Source organism: Balaenoptera acutorostrata, chromosome 14 (assembly GCF_949987535.1).
Source record: "Balaenoptera acutorostrata chromosome 14, mBalAcu1.1, whole genome shotgun sequence".
Lineage (NCBI taxonomy): Eukaryota > Metazoa > Chordata > Mammalia > Artiodactyla > Balaenopteridae > Balaenoptera > Balaenoptera acutorostrata.
This window is the reverse complement of record NC_080077.1, coordinates 87197511-87222513: the sequence shown is the minus strand read 5'-3', so window position 1 is coordinate 87222513 and position 25003 is coordinate 87197511. Positions and strand designations below refer to the sequence as shown.

At 38.0% G+C, this 25003-nt stretch overlaps 1 protein-coding gene across 3 annotated transcripts in view; it reads left to right on the top strand.

Annotated features, from left to right (window-relative positions):
- ADGRB3 (adhesion G protein-coupled receptor B3) overlaps positions 1-25003 on the top strand; it is a 794502-nt gene that overhangs the window by 618301 nt on the left and 151198 nt on the right. The window lies entirely within an intron of this gene.

The following is a 25003-nucleotide window of genomic DNA, read 5'->3' as shown; positions in this document are numbered from 1 at the left end:
CTGTATCAATTTACATTCCCACCAACAGTGCAAGAGGGTTCCCTTTCCTCCACACCCTCTCCAGCATTTATTGTTTCTAGATTTTTTGATGATGGCCATTCTGACCGGTGTGAGATGATATCTCATTGTAGTTTTGATTTGCATTTCTCTAATGATTAATGATGTTGAGCATTCTTTCATGTGTCTGTAGGCCATCTGTATATCTTCTTTGGAGAAATGTCTATTTAGATCTTCTGCCCATTTTTGGATTGGGTTGTTCGTTTTTTTGTTATTGAGCTGCATGAGCTGCTTGTAAATCTTGGAGATTAATCCTTTGTCAGTTGCTTCATTTTCATATATTTTCTCCCATTCTGAGGGTTGTCTTTTGGTCTTGTTTATGGTTTCCTTTGCTGTGCAAAAGCTTTTCAGTTTCATTAGGTCCCATTTGTTTATTTGTGTTCTTATTTCCATTTCTCTGGGAGCTGGGTCAAAAAGAATCTTGCTGTGATGTATGTCATAGAGTGTTCTGCCTATGTTTTCCTCTAAGAGTTTGATAGTGTCTGCCCTTACACTTAGGTCTTTAATCCATTTTCAGTTTATTTTTGTGCATGGTGTCAGGGAGTGTTCTAATTTCATACTTTTACATGTTCCTGTCCAATTTTCCCAGCATCACTTATTGAAGAGGCTGTCTTTTCTCCACTGTATATGCTTGCCTCCTTTATCAAAGATAAGTTGACCATATGTGTGTGGGTTTATCTCTGGGCTTTCTATCCTGTTCCATTGATCTATATTTCTGTTTTTGTGCCAGTACCAAACTGTCTTGATTACTGAAGCTTTGTAATATAGTCTGAAGTCAGGGAGCCTGATTCCCCCAGCTCCATTTTTCGTTCTCAAGATTGCTTTGGCTATTCGGGGTCTTTTGTGTTTCCATACAAATTGTGAAATTTTTTGTTCTAGTTCTGTGAAAAATGCCAGTGGTAGTTTGATAGGGATTGCATTGAATCTGTAGATTGCTTTGGGTAGTAGAGTCATTTTCACAATGTTGATTCTTCCAATCCAGGAACATGGTATATCTCTCCATCTATTTGTATCATCTTTAATTTCTTTCATCAGTGTCTTATAATTTTCTGCATACAGGTCTTTTGTCTCCTTAGGTAGGTTTATTCCTAGATATTTTATTCTTTTTGTTGCAATGGTATGGTAAATGGGAGTGTTTTCTTAATTTCACTTTCAGATTTTTCGTCATTAGTGTATAGAAATGCAAGAGATTTCTGTGCATTAATTTTGTATCCTGCTACTTTACCAAATTCATTGATTAGCTCTAGGAGTTTTCTGGTAGCATCTTTAGGATTCTCTATGTATAGTATCATGTCATCTGCAAATAGTGACAGCTTTACTTCTTCTTTTCCGATTTGGATTCCTTTTATTTCTTTGTCTTCTCTGATTGCTGTGGCTAACACTTCCAAAACGATGTTGAATAATAGTGGTGAGAGTGGGCAACCTTGTCTTGTTCTTGATCTTAGTGGAAATGGTTACAGTTTTTCACCATTGAGGACAATGTTGGCTGTGGGTTTGTCATATATGGCCTTTATTATGTTGAGGAAAGTTCCCTCTATGCCTACTTTCTGCAGGGCTTTTATCATAAATGGGTGTCGAATTTTGTCGAAAGCTTTCTCTGCATCTATTGAGATGATCATATGGTTTTTCTCCTTCAATTTGTTAATATGGTGTATCACATTGATTGATTTGCGTATATTGAAGAATCCTTGCATTCCTGGGATAAACCACACTTGATCATGGTGTATGATTCTTTTAATGTGCTGTTGGATTCTGTTTGCTAGTATTTTGTTGAGGATTTTTGCATCTATGTTCATCAGTGATATTGGCCTGTAGTTTTCTTTCTTTGTGACATCTTTGTCTGGTTTTGGTATCAGGGTGATGGTGGCCTAGTAGAATGAGTTTGGGAGTGTTCCTCCCTCTGCAATATTTTGGAAGAGTTTGAGAAGGATAGGTGTTAGCTCTTCTCTAAATGTTTGATAGAATTCACCTGTGAAGCCATCTGGTCCTGGGCTTTTGTTTGTTGGAAGGTTTGTAATCACAGTTTCAATTTCAGTGCTTGTGATTGGTCTGTTCATATTTTCTATTTCTTCCTGGTTCAGTCTCGGCAGTTTGTGCATTTCTAAGAATCTGTCCATTTCTTCCAGGTTGTCCATTTTATTGGCATAGAGTTGCTTGTAGTAATCTCTCATGATCTTTTGTATTTCTGCAGTGTCAGTGGTTACTTCTCCTTTTTCATTTCTAATTCTATTGATCTGAGTCTTCTGCCTTTTTCTCTTGATGAGTCTGGCTAATGGTTTATCAATTTTGTTTATCTTCTCAAAGAACCAGCTTTTAGTTTCATTGATTTTTGCTATTGTTTCCTTCCTTTCTTTTTCATTTATTTCTGACCTGATCTTTATAATTTCTTTCCTTCTGCTGGCTTTGGGGTTTTTTTGTTCTTCTTTCTCTAATTGCTTTAGGTGCAAGGTTAGGTTGTTTATTCGAGATGTTTCCTGTTTCTTGAGGTAGGCTTGTATTGCTATAAACTTCCCTCTTAGCACTGCTTTTGCTGCGTCCCATAGGTTTTGGGTCGTCATATCTCCATTGTCATTTGTTTCTAGGTATTTTTTGATTTCCCCTTTGATTTCTTCAGTAATCACTTCGTTATTAAGTAATGTATTGTGTAGCCTCCATGTGTTTGTATTTGTTACAGATCTTTTCCTGTAATTGATATCTAGTCTCATAGCATTGTGGTCAGAAAAGATACTTGATACGATTTCAATTTTCTTAAATTTACCAAGGCTTGATTTGTGACCCAAGATATGATCTATCCTGGAGAATGTTCCATGAGCACTTGAGAAAAATGTGTATTCTGTTGTTTTTGGGTTGAATGTCCTATAAATATCAATTAAGTCCATATTGTTTAATGTATCGTTTAAAGCTTGTGTTTCCTTATTTATTTTCATTTTGGATGATCTGTCCATTGGTGAAAGTAGGGTGTTAAAGCCCCCTACTATGATTGTGTTGCTGTCGATTTCCACTTTTATGGCTGTTAGTATTTGCCTTATGTATTGAGGTGCTCCTATGTTGGGCGCATAAATATTTACAATTGTTATACCTTCCTCTTGGATCGATCCCTTGATCATTATATAGTGTCCTTCTTTGTCTCTTGTAATAGTCTTTATTTTAAAGTCTATTTTGTCTGATATGAGAATTGCTACTCCAGCTTTCTTTTGATTTCCATTTGCATGGAATATCTTTTTCCATCCCCTCACTTTCAGTCTATATGTGTCTCTAGGTCTGAAGTGGGTCTCTTGTAGACAGCATATATATGGGTCTTGTTTTTGTATCCATTCAGCCAGCCTGTGTCTTTTGGTGGGAGCATTTAATCCATTTACATTCAAGGTAATTATTGATATGTATGTTCCTATTCCCATTTTCTTAAATGTATTGGGTTTGTTATTGTAGGTGTTTTCCTTCTCTTGTGTTTCTTGCCTAGAGAAGTTCCTTTAGCATTTGTTGTAAAGCTGGTTTGGTGGTGCTGAACTCTCTCAGCTTTTGCTTGTCTGTAAAGCTTTTAATTTCTCCATCGAATCTGAATGAGATCCTTGCTGGGTAGAGTAATCTTGGTTGTAGGTTTTTCTCCTTCATCACTTTAAGTATATCCTGCCACTCCCTTCTGGCTTGCAGAGTTTCTGCTGATAGATCAGATGTTAACCTTATGGGGATTCCCTTGTGTGTTATTTGTTTTTTTCCCCTTGCTGCCTTTAATATGTTTTCCTTATATTTAATTTTTGACAGTTTGATTAATATGTGTCTTGGCATGTTTCTCCTTGGGTTTATCCTGTATGGGACTCTCTGTGCTTCCAGGACTTCATTAACTATTTCCTTTCCCATATTAGGGAAGTTTTCAACTATAATCTCTTCAAATATTTTCTCAGTCCGTTTCTTATTCTCTTCTTCTTCTGGGACCCCTATAATTCGAATGTTGGTGCGTTTAATGTTGTCCCAGAGGTCCCTGAGACTGTCCTCAGTTCTTTTCATTCTTTTTTCTTTATCCTGCTCTGTAGTAGTTATTTCCACCATTTTATCTTCCAGGTCACTTATCCTTTCTTCTGCCTCAGTTATTCTACTATTGATCCCATCTAGAGTATTTTTAATTTCATTTATTGTGTTTTTCATCATTGCTTGGTTCCTCTTTAGTTCTTCTACATCCTTGTTAAATGTTTCTTGCATTTTGTCTATTCTGTTTCCAAGATTTTGGATCATCCTTACTATCATTATTCTGAATTCTTTTTCAGGTAGACTACCTATTTCCTCTTCATTTGTTAGGTCCGGTGTGTTTTGACCCTGCTCCTTCATCTGCTGTGTGTTTTTCTGTCGTCTCATTTTGCTTATCTTACTGTGTTTGGGGTCTCCTTTTCACAGGCTGCAGGTTCGTAGTTCCCGTTGTTTTTGGTATCTGTCCCCAGTGGCTAAGGTTGGTTCAGTGGGTTGTGTAGACTTCCTGGTGGAGGGAACTAGTGCCTGAGTTCTGGTGGATGAGGCTGGATCTTGTCTTTCTGGTGGGCACGTCCACGTCTGGTGGTGTATTTTGGGGTGGCTGTGGCCTTATTATGATTTTAGGCAGCCTCTCTGCTCATGGATGGGGTTGTGTTCCTGTCTAGCTAGTTGTTTGGCATAGGGTGTCCAGCACTGTAGCTTGCTGGTCGTTGAGTGAAGCTAGGTTTTGATGTTGAGATGGAGATCTCTGGGAGATTTTTGTTGTTTGGTATTACGTGGAGCTGGGAGGTCTCTTGTGGACCAGTGTTCTGAAGTTGGCTCTCCCACCTCAGAGGCACGGCCCTGATGCCTGACTGGAGCACCAATAGCCTTTTGTCCACACGGCTCAGAGTAAAAGGGAGAAAAAATAGAAAGAAAGAAAGAAAGAGGCTATAATATAGTGAAGTAAAATAAAGCTATTGTAAAGCAAAGCTATACAGACAAAATCTCACCCAGAAGCATATACATATACACTCACAAAAAAAAAGGAAAAGGGGAAAAATTAATATATCCTGCTCCCAAAGTCCACCTCCTGAATTTGGGATGATTCGTTGTCTATTCAGGTATTCAACAGATGCAGGCACATTAAGTTGTTTGTGGAGTTTTAATCCGCTGCTTCTGAGGCTGCTGGGAGAGATTTCCCCTTCTCTTCCCTGTTTGCACAGCTCCTGGGGTTCAGCTTTGGATTTGGACCCTCCTCTGCATGTAGGTCGCCTGAGGGCGTCTGTTCCCCGCCCAGACAGGACGGGGTTAAAGGAGCAGCTGCTTCGGGGGCTCTGGCTCACCCAGGCCAGGGGGAGGGAGGGGTACAGAGGAGGCGGGGCGAGCCTGCGGCGGCCGAGGCCGGCGTGACGTTGCACCAGCCTGAGGCGCGCAGTGCGTTCTCCCGGGGATGTTGTCCCCGGATCCCAGGACCCTGGCAGTGGCGGACTGCACAGGCTACCGGGAAGGGCGGTGTGGAGAGTGACCTGTGCTCACACACAGGCTTTTTGGAGGTGGCAGCAGCAGCCCCAGCGCCTCACGCCCGTCTCTGGGGTCCGCGCTGATCGCCGCGGCTCGCGCCCTTCTCTGGAGTTCGTTTAGGCAGTGCTCTGAATCCCCTCTCCTTGCGCGCAGCGAAACAAAGAGGCAAGAAAAACTCTCTTGCCTCTTCGGCAGCTGCAGACCTTTTCCTGGTCTCCCTCGCGGCTAGCTGTGGTGCGCTAACCCCTTCAGGCTGTGTTCACGCAGCCAGCCCCAGTCCTCTCCCTGTGATCCCACTGAAGCCGAGCCTCAGCTCCCAGCCCCGCCCGCCCCGGCGGGTGAGCAGACAAGCCTCTTCGGGCTGGTGAGCGCTGCTCGGCGCCGAGCCTCTGTGCGGGAATCTCTCCGTTTTTCCCTCTGCGCCCCTGTTGCTGTGGGATCCGCGCTGATAGCTGCGGCTCGCGCCAGTCTCTGAAGTTCGTTTAGGTGGCGCTCTGAATCCCCTCTCCTTGCGCACCAGGAAACACAGAGGGAAGAGAAAGTCTCTTGCCTCTTCGGCAGCTGCAGACTTTTTCCCGGACTTCTTCCGGGCTAGCTGTGGTGCGCTAACCCCTTCAGGCTGTGTTCACGCCGCCAACCCCAGTCCTCTCCCTGCAATCCGACCGAAGCCCGAGCCTCAGCTCCCAGCCCCGCCCGCCCCGGCGGGGGAGCAGACAAGCCTCTCGGGCTGGTGAGTGCTGGTCGGCGCCGAGCCTCTGTGCAGGAATCTCTCCGCTTTGCCCTCCGCACCCCTGTGGCTGCGCTCTCCTCCGTGGCTCCGAAGCTTCCCCCCTCTGCCACTCGCAGTCTCTGTCCGCGAAGGGGCTTCCTAGTGCGTGGAAACCTTTCCTCCTTCACAGCTCCCTCCCACTGGTGCAGGTGCCATCCCTATTCTTTTGTCTCTGTTATTTCTTTTTTCTTTTGCCCTACCCAAGTACGGGGGGAGTTTCTTGCCTTTTTGGAGGTCGGACGTTTTCTGCCAGCGTTCAGTGGGTGTTCTGTAGGAGCAGTTCCACGTGTAGATGTATTTCTACTGTATCTGTGGGAAGGAAGGTGATCTCCGCGTCTTACTCTTCCGCCATCTTCTCTCCTCCCCTCCACATCTGTGACTTTAAAAAGCAAAGATGACACAATTATGCAGGACAAGGATATTTGTTTTCTCATAAATTCTATAGATGATATAAAAGGGAGGAAAATTGGAAAGGTCTTTTGAAACTAGTTGCAAGTAAATTCAAAGCATAATTTTAATTAGAAGGAAAATAAAACAGATGAAAAGAATATTTACTGACGCCATTATTACAAAGTTTGAATTGGTGTAAGAACTTATCTCTGTCATCAAGTAGGTGCAAAACGTTTGCAGCGTGGCTTTTATTGAATGAGCTTTTTCACTTTCAACACTGCAATGCTGGGATATTGATTCATTTATAAAGAATTCAGTAGTTGCAGATGAGTGATATTGGGGGCTGGTACAAAATTAGTGTGTTAGTTGAATAAATATACGACCAGGAACCACTTGGTTGAGGTGAACAGATTATTTCCTTAGCTTATATTTTAATTGAATTCAGTTTTTCATAGACTATCTTATTTCACATCCACGTGTTTGTATGCAGTAATACTTTGTTCTGCCACTACAATCATTTCCATTTCCTCTCAGTGAATATCTACGTTCCCAAATTTGCACATAATACACTGAGGAAGTGAGCAGAGAAACAGTCCCCTAATACTCAGGGCTCCCTTTTTCAGAGTTCTAAGAATATCGTGCCACCCAGATAGTCATTTAGACTATATATATATATATGTCCAATGAATCCTCATTTTTTCAGTTTCTGTGTAGGCAATGATGAATCATAATTTTTGAAGTATGATTAACCCAAGATTTAAAATTTCTCTTTCTTGAAAATAATAACTCTGATATTAAAAAACAGACTTTTAGCTTTATCCCAGAAATAATGCATCAGAATTTTGAGTGAATTAAGCTTCCACCCCTAAGTGATGCCTCAGTTTCATGTCTCAACAGTAAATTGTTGAGAACTATTCTTCCAGTTTAGGTTAACATTGCAAGCATGTGCTCCAGTTTTTAACTTGGAAAACAGCTGACCCATGACCCAGTGTCAAAAGTATGACTAGACCAGTTTACAGCCAAACCACGTCATAATTATAATCGCAAATGGAATAGGGGAAAAAAAGGTTCTATAAAACAAATAGCTGCCTTAGACGCTTACTCAGTGATTCTGTGTTGAAATTTTTTGTGCCAGGATTTCTGCCTATAGAAAACTGTTGTGAATCATAGTTGTACATTTTACAATGGTTTATGAAGTATTTTTGGTTGATAATTTTCAACAGTTTGGTGATTTGACTTCAAGGTGCTAGGAACTCTGTAAGAATTCACAACACTTATCATCTTGTCCCAAAATATGTAGCATAAATTTCCAGGATAAACAGCTGACCTTCCCTTGTGGGTCCAAGACTATATATTCTCTTATAAGTTGTCTTTTTTACTGGGTCTTCTGCAAAATAGTGGCTAAAGCTTAAAGATGACCATTGTAAGTCAGTGGTTAAATGTCAGTTTGCAAAGTCTGCTTTATCACTATAAATCTGGGTAGATTATTTATATAACTTTAGCAAAAGATTATATAAGATTATACCTCCCTTGGTAAATAGTGGAAAGTAATAAAATTAAACATCAGTTTATGACCCCAACCATTATTAATTCAATTCAGTGTGCCATAATGCTACTGTAGTTTAAGAGAAAATATTTATATGCTACAAAATGACTTTTGATATACAATAATAAAAGACTTGGAGGATCCATTTAAAATTGGAACTCTCATATTCCTGAATCACATATTAATATATGTACAGTTTTAAAGCTATATATAGATTTTCCTTAAAGTTATCCCTTTAGTTTTCTGGTAAGGGGACTATTGTGGTGCAAATTATGAAAGTACTTATGAAGAAATATTCATTTTCTACAAATAAAGACTATGAAAGAATTAATCTTCTGATAATCATATATTAGCTTGATATTATTTCATATAATTTTATTTTTGAATCACAAAACAGTTTTTTTTATTATAGAGGTAATATAGTCATATGGGAAAAATATAAAGAAGCAAAAAATACTTATAATTCAATACCCTGAAGCAACTACTGTAATTAATTTGTCAAATATATTTTCATCTCTTTTATATGTGTATTTTACACATTTGGAATTAACCCTGTACAAAAAGAAACAAAAGCCATTAGAATCAGGAAATGAGCAAGTGAATTTTTAATTGGACAGATCTTGGATACATATTTTTGTTTTATAAATTTACAATGGTCTAGCCATATCTCAGGACTGCTTTGTGTCCATATTATCTGAGAACTAGCGTGGAAAGTAGCATATGTTTACATGTGCTCTATTTTATTTCAATAATCCTGCTTTTCTAGGGCTGTGCATCTCAGCTGTTGCAGATTATATCAGACTAGAAACTGGGTACTAGCCCAGATAAACAGTTTTTTTTAGAGGGAGGAAAATATCCAATTGGAATGAATTATTTTGTGATTTTTGAGATTAACTAACACTCAGTGTTCAAGAAATTTGAAAGTGTTTTAAAAAGAAATGAGAGGAAAAATAACTTTTAGGAGCTTCCCTTACCTACACCCAAGAATGACTTTGGAAATCTTTCTTAATCTAGTTATAGATAGAACTAAAGTGTATTTTTGCCACTTTAGTAGATATACCATACATAATTCATCAATAAATTAAAATATATTATAGCAGTTCCCTCCAGTTCCATTCAAAATTTTATCTCCGTATCCTGCAAACCATCTCTTTTTTTTTTTTTTTTTTCTGTCCATTGATTCTGCTCTTTTTTTCTTTTAAATTTGTCTAAACAAATATGGGGGACATTTCTGAGGACAAAAAAGGCTTAAAATGATATAAATGAAATTTTTTTTAAAAATTTTTATTGGAGTATGGTTGCTTTCCAATGTTGTGTTAACCTCCACTGCACAACAAAATGAATCAGCCATACACAGAGTGAAACTTTATTCTTGAATTTTCTTTCATTTTACTGACACCAATAACACTTTCTCATACTAACACTGAATCAAGCTGTGGGACTTCTGCCTCACCATTGCTACATCCTATCAGAATCTCTTCTCAGTGGACAGTTAAGGTCTGCATTGGAAGGCATTAGGAGATTTATTCTTACTTCAAAGTAAAAACATAATTGATAAAATGTTATGTTTCTATGTTGACTTGCATGCAGTCTTTTTTCTTCTATTGCTAACCTCTTCGATATCACAGGGTTCCTTTTTTTAATCTTCCAGAAGTCTAGTCTCCATCTGAGACCTCTACGAAAATCGTTCTCTCAAATGTTCTTAATGTCCTCTGTGCCCACAGTGACAATTCTCAAGCCACATCTTTTTATTCTCTTAAGTATTTGCCCTTTCCAATCACCTTTTTATGAGATCCTCCCCACGTATTTTCTGTGAGATTTTTTTTAATTAAATTTTATTGGAATATAGTTGATTTGCACTGTTGTGTTAGTTTCAGGTGTACAGCAGAGTGAATCAGTTACACATATACATATATCCACTCTTTTTGAGATTATTTTCCCATATAGGTCATTACAGAATATTGAGTAGAGTTCCCTGTGCCATTGAGCAGGTTCTTATTAGTTATCTATTTTGTATATAGTAGTATGTATATGTCAATCCCAATCTCCCAATCTATCCCTCCCCCCAATTATCCCCTTGGTAACCATAAGTTTGTTTTCTACATCTGTGACTCTATTTCCGTTTTGCAGATAAGTTCATCTGAACCATTTTTATAGATTCCACGTATAAGCGATATTATATGACATTTGTCTTTCTCTTTCTAACTTACTTCACTCTGTATGACAATCTGTCAGGTTTTAATTCTCAAAACCGTGACCTTTCTGGGTGCTCTCCCTGTGCATTCCTAGCTCAGACTGTGCTGTCTCCTATCTCCTCATCGCTGAGAGCAGAGGGACGGGAATCTGCTCTGAAGTCACACAGACTCGGGCTCAGTTCCTGGCATAGCCCTGTACCAGTTGAATGGCCTTAAGAAAGTCACCATTTCTGTATTTTAAACATATAATAATAAAGCCAAAGGTAGGCGTCCAGGGGTTACATGGATCTTATACAGATGGAGATATCCAGGTACCTTCCAACTCCAGGCTCTTTTGTTTCCAGGGTCCTCACGATCCCAGATGGAGGCATTAGGTCTATTTGTCAGTACTATCCAACTTTGATATTTCATTTTAGGATTTTTTCATAAATGTATTTAAAGTATCTACCACAGCACCTAACTTTGAGTAGACACTCAGTAAATGTTAGCTGTTATTTTCATTAGCATGATTATTTTTATTTGCCTATTGACTAATTAATGATGGCAGCTAGCATATTTTAACCTTTAATTATTAATAAATCATGGTGAAGATATTTATACATATTTATAAGCCAGTAGATTGGTTCCCTGAATGTTATTACTTCCCATACTCCTTTCTACTCTCACATTTCCAGTTTAAAAAAACAAATAAGATAATATTTTGCCCATTTTTAATTTTTTTTTTTTTTTTTTTGTGATTGAGTTATAAGAGTTCCTTATATATTTTAGATATTAACCCCTGATCATTTATATGGTTTGAGGGTATTTCCTCCCATTCTGTGGGTTGCCATTTCACTCACATTTGCTTCCTTCACTGTGCAGAAGCTTTTTAGCTTATAGAGACCACTTATCTTTTTTTTGCTTTTGTTGCCTATACTTCTGAAATCATGGTTGCCAGGGGCTGGGGGAGGATGAAATGGAGAGTTTCTGTTCTACAGGGGCAAAGTTTCAATTATCCAAGATGAATAATTTCCAGAGATCTGCTGTACAACACTGTGCCTGTAGTCAACTGTATATACTGTAGGTCTCATGTTAAGTGTTCTTACCACAGTTTTAAACGTAAATAAGTAAATAAATAAATAATATTACTGGAAATAAAACTGGTGCTACCATTCTTGTAAATGTTACTCAGTGACCCTCAAGAGTAACATATTATTGGTTTTAATGTGTATTTTATGACAAAGTGGCAATGACACTACACCTGTAAGATAATTTCCACTGAAGCTCTCAAGCTCCAAAAGGCAAAGTGGAAATTTATATGTTCACAAAATAACCTAGCACAGTGTCTGAATCTATTTGATGATGAATAAGTATTTGTTAAAACAAACAAACAAACAAATGAAGTAATGTGGTCAGAAAGTCCAACTACACTAGGACAAAATCTGTACCAGGTAGTCATTCAACAAATACTTACTGAGCACCTAAGTGTCCAGCACTGTTTTAGGATCTGGGAAGACTGAAATGAATGTAACAATATCACTGTCCTCAGGAAGTTTACATTCTAGTAAGCAAAGACAGGCAAAAAGTGAATTTAAAAATATATACATAAATATATCAGATGTAATAAGTGCTGTGGGCAACAATAGATCAGAGTAAGGTCAAGGGCATGTGGGAAAGCCTTGGATAGTATATCACTTCCTATGTAACAAATCACCTCAGATCTTAGTGGCTTAGAGAAAGAATCATGTTATTGCTCATGATTCCATGGTTCAAAGCTCTGTGACTGAGTTCAGCTGGTTGGTTCTTCTGCTGGTCTCCTCTGGTGTCATTCACGAGGCTACAGTCACCTGACTGCTCAGCCTAGGGATGGATGATCTAATACTGCCTCACTCACATGGCTGGTAGTTGGTGCTGGTTTCTTGTCCTCACATGAAAGCAGAATTTCAGGATGATGAGACTAGAAACTGTAAGACCTTTTGAGGCCTCCAGGCAAAGTCACACATCACTTTTACTGCATTTTTCTGACCAGATCAAGTCACAGGCTTATCAAGACTCAAAGGAAGAGGAAGGAAACTCCACCTCTTGATGAGAAGAATTATTAGAATTTGAGCCCATTTTAACTTACTACAGATGCGGAGTTACTACTTTAAGTTGGATAGTCAGTGACATCTCTGGGAGAATGACATAAGGGCAGAGACCTACGTGATGTGAGGGAATAGCAACGTTACTATCTTTGAGGAATACATTCTTGGCCATGATAATTGCCAGCACAAAATGCCAAGGTGAGAAAACAAAAAGCTCAGTGTGGTTGGAAACGATGGGCAAAGGCATTGTGTTAGGAGAGGAAGGTAAAGAGGTAATAACAGGGGCTTTCCTTGTGGTGCAGTGGTTAGGAATCTGCCTGCCAATGCAGGGGACATGGATTCGAGCCCTGGGCCAGAAAGTTCCCACATGCCATGGAGCAAGTAAGCCCATGCACCACAACTACTGAGCCTGCGCTCTAGAGCCCTCAAGCCACAACTACTGAAGCCTTCATGCCTAGAGCCCGTGCTCTGCAACAAGAGAAGCCATTGCAATGAGAAGCCTGCACACCATGACAAAGAGTAGTCCCCGCTAACTGCAACTAGAGAAAGCCCGTGCACAGCAATGAAGACCCAATGCAGCCAAAAATAAATTAATTAATTAATTAATTAATGTTTTAAAAAAGAGATAATGATAGACCAGCTGGTAGAGGTCCTTGTAGGTTATTTTAACTGCTTTGTCATTTACTCCAAGTGAGATGGGAAGAACCATGGATAGAGTTTTGAACAGAGTGACGTGAGTTCACATATGTGTCAGCAGGATCTCTGGCTTCTGTGTTGAAATTGAACTTGAGGATAGATAGCAAGGAAGGAACAAGGAGCCCAGTGATGATATTTATCTAGAGGGGAGATGATAGTGGCTTAAAATAGAAGGGCCATATCAACAGCATTTTCTGGAATAATTTGTAAAACTAATAAGATAGAAAACATTCTTGGATTATATAGTCTTCCAACCAGATTGTCAACTTTTCTAAGAAAGAAACTGTTAGTTTTCTTTTTGTATGTGTCTTCTACTTTGGCATTTGAAAAGCACTCACTAAATACTTATTGACTGCTTAGTAAAGACTCAGGCCTCACTGCTGGAGTGAACATAATCACTGCAGGATGCTGAGTCTTTCAGAGTTCATCATCAAATGATGTTTGAAGACCAAAAGCAAATAGATAAGCCTATTAAGATTCATTGATACTCTTCAGATTGCATTTCTGCTATATGCTGAAGGACAGCAAATGAATTGGAGCTAAGGCAATCTGTCTGGCTCCAACAGCATTAGAAGCCATCCCTTGAAATGTAAATAATGATTAAATTAACTGAACAAACATTTAAGTCTCTACTAAGTGAAAAGCGGTATGTCAGAGATTCAAATCTGAACAAGATACAATTGTCAAAAGCACTAATATTCTAGGGTGGCATGGAGAGTGTTAATTTTATAAATAAAGAAAGTGAGGTGAATTTATCAACTAATATTCTAGTGTTGGACACAAAACATGAATAGACACAGAGGAATGTTGGAAAGACCTAAGTGTAGCATGTTCCTAGAACTAGTTCATTTCTAGGCAAAGAATTGGAAATCTGGTGTTAATTATGGTCTGGAGGGGTCACTATTAATTCCAGGTTCAGCCTAGTGGATGATAAGTGTTCTTCCTGCTGGTAGTAAAGTACTCACTTCTAAATTTCACCATAGTGAATGAACTATAAATGCTTTATGTTGGTATTATTCTTTTTAAATTAAAAAAAAATTATATATGTGTTTGTGTATACTAGTGTATAATACTATATGCAGACATTATGATAATTGATATAAAAATCCTCTATTGTATCTAAATAGAGGATATTTTTAGAAGGAAAAAAGAGCTTATAACTTTTACTCAATATCATGTTTTCAGAATTTGTAATTTCAACTTTTATATCACCTCAAACTATAAATGATCTCACTAGAGATGAGAGATGCTTTATGTCATGAAAAATTGGTATAAATCAATGTTTTTTTTTTACATGTCATAGGATATATCACTTAAAAAACAGGATGAACACCAGAGCATGACCATCTGTCCTTAGCTAACTTCATCCACTGATAACTCGTACTTTGCTAAAACCATTACATGAGGGCCACATTGTTTGCAAGTGTAAATAGGCATGATATTCAGATCTTTTTATAGGACTGTTCATTACATACTGCTTTAAAATGGACTACAACTAAAAGTATTAAAAAAAATCTCTAATCTGGAAATGAGAAACCCAACTTCGCGTCTCACTCTGTGCCTTAAAATAAGCTTCCTGAATTCCCTGCACGTCACTTTCCTCCCCTGTAAAACTAGGTGGTTGGGATAGATCAGTCGTTCTCAGCCTTGGCTGCACACTAGAATCATCTGGGGAGCATTAGAAAAGTAATAATGCCCAGACCCCACCTCAGGATTTAAGTTTTAAAGGTCTCCAGGTGACTTTAATATACAGCAAGTGTTGAAAACCAACGGGCTAGGTGATCACTAAGGTTACTTTTAGCAAAACTTCCTAATTTCATGTTTCACTGTGTTTTAACATAGTAATGGTTGCCAGAGATAACAAAGTTCTCAGTATTTCCAATGTCCTGGAAAGTAGAAATTACCCTTAAAGACTGTTTTTTACTCAAAATTGAGAACATTTTTTATCTGTACTCCAAAATTTTCTGTATTATGAGAATAATTTATACAAAGAAACAATATGCATTATTCATTTTTGTATGACATATACATTAAAAGTAATATAGATTCACCTAATTCTTAGAAGTTAATGACTGTTATGATTGGGAAATAATTACTTTCTTTCAGTGCACATACATTGCAAGGGCAGTGTACTCAGAAGCTGTGTGTAATTTTTTAAAGAATTTCTGTTGTAGCTATTTTGGTTTTGAATAAATTGACCATTAAAACCCTGAGATAGGACAGACCTTCAAGATGGTGGAGGAGTAAGACATGGAGATCACCTTCTTCCCCACAAATACATCAGAAATACAACTACATCTGGAACAACTCCTACAGAACACCTAGTGAACGCTGGCAGGAGGCCTCAGACTTCCCAAAAGGCCAGAAACTCCCTACATACCTGGCCGTGTGGCTGACAGGGTCCTCGTGCTCTGGCTGGGTGTCAGGCCTGTGCCTCTGAGGTAGGAGAGCCGAGTTCAGGACAGTGGTCCACCAGAGACCTCCCAGCTCCACGTAATATCAAAGGGCGAAAGCTCTCCCAGAGATCTCCATCTCAACACCAAGACCCAGCTTCACTCAACAACCAGCAAGCTACAGTGCTAGATACCTTATGCCAAACAACTAGCAAGACAGGAACACAACCCCATGAGTAGGAGAGAGGCTGCCTAAAATCATAAGTTCACAGACACCCCAAAACACACCACCAGATGTGGACGTGCCCACCAGAAAGACAAGATCCAGCCTCATCCACCAGAACACAGGCACTAGTCCCCTCCACCAGGAAGCCTACACAACCCACTGAACCAACCTTAGCCACTGGGGGCAGACACCAAAAACAATGGGAACTACAAGCCTGCAGGCGGTGAAAAGGAGACCCCAAACACAGTAAGTTAAGAAAATGAGAAGACAGAGAAACACAGAGCAGATGAAGGAGCAAGGTAAAAACACACGAGAACAAACAAACGAAGAGGAAATAGGTAGTCTACCTGAAAAAGAATTCAGAATAATGACAGTAAAGATGATCCAAAATCTTGGAAATAGAATGGAGAAAATACAAGAAACGTTTAACAAGGACCTAGAAGAACTAAAGAGGAAACAAACAAAGATGAACAACAAAATATATTAAATTTAAAATTCTCTAGAAGGAATCAATAGCAGAATGACTGAGACAGAAGAACAGATGAGTGACCTGGAAGATAAAATAGTGGAAATAACTACTGCAGAGCAGAATAAAGAAAAAAGAATAAAAAGAATTGAGGACAGTCTCAGAGACCTCTGGGACAACATTAAACACAACAACATTTGAATTATAGGGGTCCAGAAGAAGAAGAGAAAAAGAAAGGGACTGAGAAAATATTTGAAGAGATTATAGTTGAAAACTTCCCTAATATGGAAAAGGAAATAGTCAATCAAGTCCAGGAAGTGCAGAGAGTCCCATACAGGATAAATCCAAGGAGAAACATGCCAAGAGAAATATTAATCAAACTATCAAAAATTAAATACAAAGAAAAAATATTAAAAGCAGCAAGAGAAAAGCAACAAATAACATACAAGGGAAGCCTCATAAGGTTAACAGCTGATCTTTCAGCAGAAACTCTGCAAGCCAGACGGGAGAGGCAGGACATATTTAAAGTGATGAAAGGGAAAAACCTACAAACAATATTACTCTACCCAGTAAGGATCTCATTCAGATTTGACAGAGAAATTAAAACCTTTACAGACAAGCAAAAGCTAAGAGAATTCAGCACCACCAAACCGGCTTTACAACAAATGCTAAATGAACTTCTCTAGGCAGGAAACACAAGAGAAGGAAAAGATCTACAATAACAAGCCAAAACAATTAAGAAAATGGTAATAGGAACATATATATTGATAACTACCCTAAATGTAAATGGATTAAATGCTCCAACCAAAAGACAAAGACTGCCTGAATGGATACAAAAACAAGACCTGTATATATGCTGTCTACAAGAGACCACTTCAGACCTAGGGACACATACAGACTGAAAGTGAGGGGATGGAAAAAGATATTCCATGCAAATGGAAATCAAAAAAAGCTGGAGTAGCAATTCTCATATCAGACAAAATAGACTTTAAAATAAAGACTATTATAAGAGACAAAGAAGGACACTACATAATGATCAAGGGATCAATCCAAGAAGAAGATATAACAATTGTAAGTATTTATGCACCCAACATAGGAGCACCTCAATACATAAGGCAAATGCTAACAGCCATAAAAGGGGAAATCGACAGTAACACAATCATAGTAGGGGACTTTAACCCCACTTTCACCAATGGACAGATAATCCAAAATAAAAATAAATAAGGAAACACAAGCTTTAAATGATACATTAAACAAGATGGACTTAATTGATATTTATAGGACATTCCATCCAAAAACAACACAATACACTTTCTTCTCAAGTGCTCATGGAACATTCTCCAGGATAGATTATATCTTGGGTCACAAATCAAGCCTTTGTAAGATTAAGAAAATTTAAATCATATCAAGTATCATTTCCGACCACAATGCTATGAGACTAGATATAAATTGCAGGGAAAAATGTGTAAAAAATACAAACACATGGAGGCTAAAAAATACACTGCTAAATAACCAAGAGATCACTGAAGAAATCAAAGAGGAAATTAAAAAATACCTAGAAACAAATGAGAATGAAAACACAATGACCCAAAACCTATGGGGTGCAGTGAAAGCAGTTCTAAGAGGGAAGTTTATAGCAATACAATCCGACCTCAAGAAACAAGAAACATCTCAAATAAACAACCTAACCTTACACATAAAGCAATTAGAGAAAGAAGAACAAAAAAAAAAACCCAAAGTTAGCAGAAGGAAAGAAATCATAAAGATCAGATCAGAAATAAATGAAAAAGAAATGAAGGAAACAATAGCATAGATCAATAAAACTAAAAGCTGGTTCTTTGAGAAGATAAACCAAATTGATAAACCATTAGCCAGACTCATCAAGAAAAAAAAGGGAGAAGACTCAAATCGATAGAATTAGAAATGAAAAGGAGAAGTAACAACTGACACTGCAGAAATACAAAGGATCATGAGAGATGACTACAAGCAATGATATGCCAATAAAATGGACAACCTGGAAGAAATGGACAAATTCTTAGAAAAGCACAACCTTCTGTGACTGAACAAGGAAGAAATAGAAAATATAAACAGACCAGTCACAAGCACTGAAATTGAGACTGTCATTAAACATCTTCCAACAAACAGAAGCCCAGGACCAGATGGCTTCACAGGCAAATTCTATCAAACATTTAGAGAAGAGCTAACCCCTAATCCTTCTCAAACTCTTCCAAAATATAACAGAAGGAGGAACACTCCCAAACTCATTCTACGAGACCACCATCACCCTGATACCAAAACCAGAAAAAGATGTCACAAAGAACGAAAACTACAGGCCAATATCACTGATGAACACAGATGCAAAAATCCTCAACAAAATACTACCAAAAAGAATCCAACAGCACATTAAAAGGATCATACACCATAATCAAGTGGGGTTTATCCAAGGAATGCAAGGATTCTTCAATATATGCAAATCAATCAGTGTGATAAACCATATTAACAAATTGAAGGAGAAAAACCACATGATCATCTCAATACATGCAGAAAAAGCTTTTGACAAAATTCAACACCCATTTATGATAAAAGTCCTCCAGAAAGTAGGCATAGATGGAACCTACCTCAACATAATAAAGGCCATATATGCAAACCCACAGCCAGCATTGTCCTCAGTGTTGCAAAACTGAATCCATTTCCTCTAAGATCAGGAAGAAGACAAGGTTGTCCACTATTACCACTATTATTCAACATAGTTTTGGAAGTTTTAGCCACAGCAATCAGAGAAGAAAAAGAAATAAAAGGAATCCAAACCGGAAAAGAAGAAGTAAAGCTGTCGCTGTTTGCAAATGACATAATAGTATACACAGAGAATCCTAAAGATGCTACCAGGAAACTACTAGAGCTAATCAAGGAATTTGATAAAGTAGCAGGATACAAAATTAATGCACAGAACTCGCTTGCATTCCTCTACACTAATGATGAAAATTCTGAAAGAGAAATTAAGGAAACACTCCCATTTACCATTACAACAAAAAGAATACAATACCTAGGAATAACCTACCTAAGGAGGCAAAAGACCTCTATGCAGAAAACTATAAGACATGGATGAAAGAAACTAAAGATGATACAAACAGATGGAAAGATATACCTTGTTCTTGGATTGGAAGAATCAACATTGTGAAAATGACTATACTACCCAAAGCAATCTACAGATTCAGTGCAATCCCTATCAAACTACTAATGGCATTTTTCACAGAAGTAGAACAAAAAATTTCACAATGTGTATGGAAACACAAAAGATCCTGAATAGCCAAAGCAATCTTGAGACAGAAAAACAGAGCTGGAGGAATCAGGCTCCCAGACATCAGACTATACTACAAAGGTACAGTAATAAAGACAGTATGGTACTGGCACAAAAACAGAAATATAGATCAATGGAACAGGATAGAAAGACCAGAGATAAAGCTACACACATATGGCCACCTTATTTTTGATGAAGGAGGCAAGAATATACAATGGACAAAAGACAGCCTCTTCAATAAGTAGTGCTGGGAAAACTGGACAACTATATGTAAAGGAATGAAATTAAAACACTCCCTAACACCATACACAAAAATAAACTCAAAATGGATTAAAGCCTAAATGTAAGGCCAGACACTATAAAACTCTTAGAGAGAAACATAGGCAGAACACTCTATGACATAAATCACAGCAAGCTTCTTTTTGACCCACCTCCTAGAGAAATGGTAATAAAAACAAAAATAAACAAATGGGACCTAATGAAACTTAAAAGCTTTTGCACAGCAAAGGAAACCATAAACAAGATGAAAAGACAACCCTCAGAATGGGAGAAAATATTTGCAAATGAAGCAACTGACAAGGGATTAATCTCCAAAACATACAAGCAGCTCATGCACCTCAATATCAAAAAACAAACAACCCAATCCAAAAATGCACAGAAGATCTAAATAGACATTTCCTCAAAGAAGACATACAGATTGCCAACAAACACATGAAAGAATGCTCAACATCACTAATCAGTAGAGAAATACAAATCAAAACTACAATGAGGTATCACCTCACACCAGTCAGAATGGCCATCTTCAAAAAATCTACAAGCAATAAATGCTAGATAGGGTGTGGAGAAAAGGGAACCCTCTTGCACTGTTAGTGGGAATGTAAATTGATACAGCCACTATGGAGAACAGTATTGAGGTTCCTTAAAAAACTAAAAATAGAGCTACCATATGACCCAGAAACTCCACTACTGGGCATATACCTTGAGAAAACCATAATTCAGAAAGAGTCATGTACCACAATGTTCACTGCAGCTGTATTTACAATCATCAGAACATGGAAGCAACCTAAGTGTCCATCAACAGATGAATGGATAAAGAAGATGTGGCACATATATACAATGGAATATTACTCATCCATAAAAAGAAATGCAATTGAGTTATTTGTAGTGAGGTGGATGGACCTAGAGTCTGTCATACAGAATGAAGTAAGTCAGAAAGAGAAAAACAAATACCATATGCTAACACATATATATGGAATCTAAAAAAAATGGTTCTGAGGAACCTAGGGGCAGGACAAGAATAAAAAGGCAGACATAGGGCTTCCCTGGTGGCGCAGTGGTTGAGAATCTGCCTGCTAATGCAGGGGACACGGGTTCGAGCCCTGGTCTGGGAAGATCCCACATGCCACGGAGCAGCTGGGCCCGTGAGCCACAATTGCTGAGCCTGCGCGTCTGGAGCCTGTGCCCCGCGACGGGAGGGGCCGCGATAGAGAAAGGCCCGCGCACCGCGATGAAGAGCGGTCCCCGCACCGCGATGAAGAGTGGCCCCCGCTTGCCGCAACTGGAGAAAGCCCTCGCACGAACCGAAGACCCAACACAGCCAAAAATAAATAAATAAATAAATAAATAAGAAAAAAAAAAAAAAAAAAAAAAAAGGCAGACATAGAGAATGGACTTGAGGACACGGGAAAGGAGAAGTGTAAGCTGGGACGAAGTGAGAGAGTGGCATGGACATATATACATTACCACATGTAAAATAGATAGCTAGTGGGAAGCAGCCGCATAGCACAGGGAGATCAGCTCGGTGCTTTGAGACCACCTAGAGGGGTGAGATAGGGAGGGTGGGAGTGAGACGCAAGAGGGAGGATATTAGGGGATATATGTATATGTATAGCTGATTCACTTTGTTATAAAGCAGAAACTAAGACACCATTGTAAAGCAATTATACTCCAATAAAGATGTTAAAAATTTTTTTAAGTTAAAAAAATTAAATAAATAAATAAAAAGAAAACAAAAGAAAATCAACTATACTTTAAAATGAAATAAAAATTAAATAAAAAATAGACCCTAAGATAATAAACCTGCTAAAGTTTATAACTTATTCATGATAAATACTTTACACACTGACGTATTATGAAGCAAAATAGATGGTTTTATAAAAGACTGATTTAAGTGGAATATTTAGTTGTTTGGGTATTTCAAAAGGTAAAAGTTTGATTTCTTGAAACAGTTTTGAAATGTGTCACTATAAGTTTTTGCTATCAGTTTTTTCCTAAACAACTTTTCATTGGAGTGAATGGATAATCTTTTTCTTTAATCTTAAATGCTAGAGAATGTAGTCACATGCTATATTATTTAACTCTCCCATGAAATCCAGACCCCAACAATGAACTCAGATCCAAAGAGGAATCATGTAGAGTCTTAGGAAATTGGGGAAAGGCCTCAAATAAGTATTAAGGTGAGAAATAATAGATTTTGTGTCATATATTTTCACAGAATTCTGTCCTTGTGGGTATGTACTTTCAAATACTTGGGACAGGCAGACTCTTTTCTTCTTTTAGCCAGCCTAATAATAGGAAGAAAGAGAAGAGGTACAGATGATAGCTAACAGCTAACATGGGTGAATGTAGGTGTAACCAACAAAGAATGTGCTGGTTATATGAAATTTCTGCAGGCCTAGTTATTTTTGAAAACTATTTGAAAAAAAAAATTTAATGCCCAGAAAAGACACTATGAAAAAGCAATATGTGATTTTTCAGTAAAACGTGTGTATCATCATTTTGTGTTTGCTTCTGACATCCTCAGTCTGTTATTCTTATTATATCTTTAATGTTCATACATATTTCATTGTATTTGCTTGCCCCATTGATGACAAGCTAGACTTAATAACTAAGAATAATTCACAGATATACCATTAATCATGGCATGCAAATCTATGACATTAGAAGAATAATGTGACTGGTGGAATAGTCCACGTGCTTTAAAACCTTGTTCTGTGCAGACTGGGGAAGCTGTTTTGCTTCACATTAGCTCTACCACACATCAGTTTGCTTTACAAGGTCTCCCTGAAATCAATCAGACACATGTACCATGCTTTCGAAGAATTTTGTACAGTAAGAATAGCTATGCAATGTGTGAAAATACAGGTGACACATACTATAGTTTTTGTAATAGTAGTGACATGTATGCTAGTGATTTTAAAAACTAATTTATAAGAGTTTAATCTGGTTTTAAAATATCAAGAGGTTTTATGAAACAATTTAAAATTTAGCATCAGATGGCATCACACTTATTACTCAGCTCTTGCAAGCAACCAAATATAGAAGTTGGTAGTTACCTCCTCACCTTTCAAAATTTTCACTCCTACTCATCTGATCATATTCTGGTGTTCTGCTACCAGATGCATTATTTTGTGTTTTATAACTTGTATTAAACTGGGGAGAGCACATCAAGCTGTACTCAGTCACTCATAATATTTTCCATTAGTTTCATCAGATAAAGTCAACAAAGGGATAATAATTCCTAAGAAAGGTAAGGAGAAAAGTTATGTAGCCTCAGGAAGGTACCCATCAAAAGGGGCCCAGTGAGATTAGAAACATTTCATGCTTGGGGGGAAATGAAAGATTGAAACATGGAGACCAGTGTCACTTACTTCCCAGTTTTGCCTGGGGCTGGGCCAGGTCAGTACTGCCATCATTGTACGGAGCAGAGTAAATTGACCTACTTTTCTGAAGATGTCATATAAAATTTACATGATCTTCAGAATCTAGCAACATTATATTGAACATAGACTTTACATCTGACAGCCAAAGGTTAGTAATACTAACATTTTCTTGAGTAAACAAACTTTCATTACCTAGGTATAAATATATCACTTTGTCTCATGAGGTCTTATTTGCAGTAAACTTTTTTCCTGGTAAGACTTTGAACTGGTTTATTGGTCATAGCCACATAATGTGAAAAGTGTAGGTATTGGACTCCATCTTGAAAGCACAAATACTGCATTAAAGTAAAGCTGCCATACAGGATTAATAATGCAATGTTGTGTTTTAAAACATGTCAGATTCTCTTAAATGTATCTTTCTTCTTTAAACTTTAATCAGCTGAGATAAATGCTTTTTATTTGGCCTTAACTGTTTGTCACAAGACAATAAGAGACAGTCAGCCAATGAAATAAATTGAAGTGCTGCTCTGGTTAAATAGAATTGGAATTTAATGCTGTTACAGTTGGTTTAGATATAACTGAATATATATATATATATATATATATATATATATATACACACATACATATATACATATATATACATATATATATATATGTATATATATATATATATAATTTTGCATGGTTGTATGACATCATGAGAAAGAAAAGAGACCTACCAAATTTTTAATTGGCTAATACTTAGAAGTATTTGGGTGAACTTAGGTATAATGTTTTTGTACCTCTCCCCAAATATAGTCTATTCCTTTTTAAAAGAAGTTGTAATTAAGAGTATTTTGAGTCATGCATATTAGTGATATCAAGTCATATTTAAATCAAATTAATGAATATTAAAAAGATATTGCATCTAAATCCCAAAAAGGGATAATGTGAATTATATTCTACAGCTCAACTTGGAAGTCCAGCTGTCACAGTGAAACCTCTGTCATTGAAATAGCTCAGAAATAGACTGCATTCATATTTAACCCAATAGCTTTAGGCATTCAGAGATATGGAGTAGATGAAATAAAAAGTACCATATCAAAATTAACATCAAGCCATGTGTTATCCTTCTGGAGTTTTAGAGTCATTTTTAACATAGATAGTAACTTGGTTTGAAATTTAAGCACACACATACACAGAGGTTTGCTACTTGGAGAGTTCCGTGCCTGGGAGAGGGGAGGTGACAATTGGTGCATTCAGTATATAACACGTGTAATGATAATAAAGTTGATTGGTTGAACTCTGTAGCTTTTTTTTTTTTTCTTCCTCTTCCTGTAGAGTAGTTGAGCCGGGGGTGGAAGGATTCTCCCCCATCTTCACCCCCCACCAAGAAGGCGTAGGTTGATACCATTTTTATTGTTCTGCTGGGGTGGGAAAGAAACCATATGCTTTAGAATTTTGAATGGCTACACCAAAGGGAAGATTGAAGCAGGCCCTCTTTCCCCCTTCCTACCGGACTTTGAGGTGGGGTTATTCTTCTAAATGTTCTGGCAGACTCGGGGTTAGCTTAATGCTTCCACCCCGGGGCAGAGAGGTGGGTGAGGGGAAGAAACGTCAAGGGCTTCAGAGGCGCTTGTGCTGAGTGAAGTGTGGAGTGGGAAGCTGGTGTCTGAAACCCACCCCTCCCCTGGATGCCAGGCAAAGGCAATGAGAGTCGGAGCCAGCTGATGCCGCCGCTGCTGCTTCCCATTTCCAGGGTGAAATTTTCACAGCAGCTAATTCTAAAGGGAG